The sequence below is a fragment of the Myotis brandtii genome, unplaced genomic scaffold, assembly GCF_000412655.1.
Source record: "Myotis brandtii unplaced genomic scaffold, ASM41265v1 scaffold165, whole genome shotgun sequence".
In the NCBI taxonomy this organism is placed as follows: domain Eukaryota; kingdom Metazoa; phylum Chordata; class Mammalia; order Chiroptera; family Vespertilionidae; genus Myotis; species Myotis brandtii.
Window position 1 is genome coordinate 2,067,099 of NW_005356042.1, and position 4,206 is coordinate 2,071,304.

General features: G+C 40.8%; 1 protein-coding gene across 2 annotated transcripts in view; it reads right to left on the bottom strand.

Annotated features, from left to right (window-relative positions):
- Nucleotides 1–4,206, bottom strand: part of LSM14A (LSM14A mRNA processing body assembly factor) — a 76,924-nt gene that overhangs the window by 72,414 nt on the left and 304 nt on the right. The window lies entirely within an intron of this gene.

The window sequence follows — 4,206 nt, forward strand, 5'->3', positions numbered from 1 at the left end:
GTTTTCAGGCTGGCGGGTGACTGAAGCTCCCAACCGCTCCTTTTTTTCTTTTTTCTTTTTTCTTCTGGGCCAGCTTTAGCTCTGAGGCCTCGGCTGCTGAAAGCAGGTTTCTGGCCTTTGTTTACCTTCTGTATTTGATACAATGTTGCGGTCCAGCTGGCTGAAGCCCGGCTGACTAAAGCAGGTTTCTGGGGTTTTGTTTAGCTTCTATATTTGCAACATAATTGCTTAGAGTTGCAGCTGAGAGGCCGGCAAGTCAGGCGGGGAACATTGGAGTCTGCTGTCACTGGAGCAAGCAAGCCTCCCTGTTCGCTTCAGTGCATGGCTGCCAGCCGTCATCTTGGCTGGCAGTTAATTTGCATATCGCCCTGATTAGCCAATGGGAAGGGTAGCGATGTACAGCTAATTACCATGTTTCTCTTTTATTAGATAGGATGTAAACTCAGATGAAACTATAAATGTCAGAATAACATTTACATCTAGCTTAAGAGGGTGGTAGTCATGATGGGAAGATGCAGGGTGTGGAAGTCTTCTCAGATGTTGACAATGTCTGTTTTGCCCTGGGTGGTATTTACAAGGTTCTCTGTTTAAAAATACTGCCCAGTTGGGACCTGCGTACAGGATGTTATATCATGTTCCTAGAAGGGCACTTGAAGGAAATCTATGGAATGGCTACCACATTGCAACTGGCAGTGGTGACAACACCTGCAAAGTATGGGATCTTCGACAGCGGCACTGCATCTATACCATCCCTGCTCATCAGAATTTAGTGACTGGTGTCAAGTTTGAGCCTATCCATGGGAATTTCTTGCTCACTGGTGCCTATGAAAACACAGCCAAGATCTGGACCCATCCAAGCTGGTTCCCACTGAATACTTTGGCTAGCCATGAAGGCAAAGTGATAGGCCTAATTTCTTTTATGGGCAGCTTATAGCCACTTGCTCATATGACAGGACCTTCAAGCTCTGGATGGCTGAATAGGCACGACCATAGAAAATGGACTCAAACCTCAAGCTCTCCCTTAAGAGCCATTTTGTTCTATCATGTTTGCTGCCAATTACCATGTATAGACCCTCAGTAGATTGGATTCTATGTCAGCCCCTACTTCAAGCAGGCAGTCCAGTTCCTGAGTGCTGGTGAACCCCTTTCATGCTTAAATTTTAATGTCATCTTCAAGCCCTGCCAGTAACTATGTAGACAATTGTTTTTATTAATCTTTTGTTTGAATACCCTGTTGCCTTCCTCACAGCACTCAGGATTGTGGCTAGCTCCATTTTTAATTCTTGAAACTTGGCTTTCTATTACATGGTACATGCTTCAGGACTACATGTGACCCAGGGAGCAAGGTGGCTGGACTGCAGTCTGGGAGCCCTCGAATAAAGAGGCACATCTCACCACATACTGGTTAAACAATGCCTGACAAAGTGAGAACCTTTCCTCTGCCCTGAGAATGGGAAGTGAAGAGGTAGACCCACAGTGATGCTCAGAGTTATGCATACTGTTCCTGTTGACTTCACTTGGAATGGTACCTGCATTAGGGAACTTCAGGAAGCTCAGAAAAGATCATTTGTCTTGTTGGAAAATGTCTTCCATTTTTCTTTGAAGTTTGGCATCTTTGTGTTACCCCAAAGCTAGACCATTGTATCAAGATTCAATGAAATTTTTAGAAAGCTAAAAAAGCAAACAAACAAAAAACTTCCCAGCCTATTTGGCTCAGTGGCTGAGCGTCCATCTATGAACCAGGAGGTCACGGTTTGAATCCTGGTCAGGGCACATGCCAGGTTGCGGGCTCAATCCCCAGTGTGCAGCATGCAGGAGGCAGCCAGCCAATGATTCTCTTTCATCATTGATGTTTCTATTTCTCTCTCCTCTCTGAAATCAGTAAAATATATTTTTAAATTTTTTTTCTACGTATCATTTCAACATGTGTGGTTATATTTCCAAGTAGGAAAAGGAAAATACTCTCCTCAGAGGGGATAAAAACAAAATTAACATCCTAAAGAAAATTTTAAGAATGTTACTCAAAGAGATTAACTCAATCTTCAGTTTAAAAAAAGTAATCGGGATCTCTAATTCCAAATGCATACTGTATCCTAAACTCTACAAATAAACTTTGAACTTTAATGTTAGAATGCCATTCTTCATCCAAATTTTGAAAAAGGTGGAATTTCAGATATCAAATGACTCAAGAAGTCATATAAATCCTATAATTTTAATATCAAACACCCCACTTCTAATTTTGAAACTTGAAATAAGTGTCCAGTGTTGACTGGGCAATTATATAGCAATTTAATTCCAGTTTTTGCAAACAATTAAATTCCCAAACATATTAAATACTCATACTGATTTTTTAAAAAGCATACATTATATATGTAGGATTAAATAGCAAAGTCATATAAATTAAATGATTAAAAGTGTTTTTATTGTACTTATACCACATTTCTCAAGTCATGATACAAGGAACAAATTATGTTTGGCATATGAATTTAACTATTACAGATTAATAAAATGTTTATTGACTTTAGAAGCTGTTGAAAAGACAATTAAAAAATGTGAGCCATTAACAAAATATAGACTTTTTAGATTCTTGTATATAAGAGTATATTCATAGATTTTTAAAAAGCTGGAGTTAATACATTAGAAATCTTAAAAATGTATAGATCTTTTCTTTGAGAAGAGTAAAGGTGGCACAGTCAACTAAGTCACTAAACTAATAAGATACCTTAAAATCCAGATTAGGTAAAACAGTGGTTTTTAAAAAGTTATTGAACCACTTTATTAAGGACTACTTTTTGCACCAAGAACATTAGAGAGCCTGTTTCATAATTTCATAAAGTCATTAAAACTAAAACATTATACAGCTAAATATCATCTGGGGGGGAAAAAATGAAAAGAACAGAAAAGGAAACAAAATAAGACTCCTTACCCAGGTATAAAATTTGCCCCAATACCAGTGCTATTAAAAGGGGTCTACCAGGGCATCCAAACATGTCATTAAATATTTGTTTGATATTATGAAGTTACTCTCTTACCAGTTAAAGATTCAATTTTTTAAAACAGATTTAGAAATTTTCTTCCTATCCCCGGACCTCCCCTACCAAGCTTCTTATTCCCTAAGTCTACCAGATGTGCTGTGTAAATTACCTTAGTTCAGCGGTTCTCAACCTGTGGGTCGCGACCCCTTTGGGGATCGAACGACCCTTTCACAAGGGGTCATCTAAGACCATCGGAAAACACATATATCATTACATATTGTTTTTGTGATTAATCACTATGCTTTAATTATGTTCAATTTGTAACAATGAAAATACATCCTGCATATCAGATATTTACATTACGATTCATAACAGTAGCAAAATTACAGGTATGAAGTAGCATCGAAAATAATTTTATGGTTGGGGGTCACCACAACATGAGGAACTGTATTAAACGGTCGCGGCATTAGGAAGGTTGAGAACCACTGCCTTAGTTAATTAGTGCTTCCCTCTCATAAGTATGCCAAACTTGTGAGATTTCTTTTATGATGAAGAGCTAAAAAGTTTATTTTCTTCTGGTTTCCTGGCGGAAAGAAGGCTCAGAGCACGCGAAACGGAAACAAAACCCACACACACTGTGGCTCTGCTAAATACTATAGGTAGGGCACCTCCTTCAACACCCAAAGCTCCGGTCCCAGCGAGCCTCCGCCGGGGTGGTCAGCGCCCACGGACCACGCACAGCCGCCTTCGGAACACGGGGCCTGGGCCAAGCTTGAACCCCGCTCCGCACAGGGTTTCAGAAACAAGGTCAATGCGAGTGCAGCAAGCACTTTTAAAGAGGTGGTTGCACAACAGGCTTAGGGAAGGATTCCGGTTTAACAGGTAAATACTACATAGGAGACAGGAGGGATGTGAGCTGCTCGAGACTGTCTGCATCGCACAACAAACCCAAAGTTTCAGCACATCACCTACAGTTCACCTGAGGAATATCGCAACAAATCGAAATTGAGAACGTGAGAAAATGGTGCTGCAGAATTAAGAAATCAGCACTAAATTCAAGCGAGGCGGAAAAATTCTTTACTACTCGGGCTTTTGTTTCGTGGAGACGACAGACCCCCGAATTTCAGAGTTGGAAGACACGTCTCTCCGCGTTCTCCTGCCCGTTCTGGGGCTTCAGGGCCGCCCCGCTCTGGGTCGCGTAGTTCCCGGATGGAAGGCACGGACCTCGGCA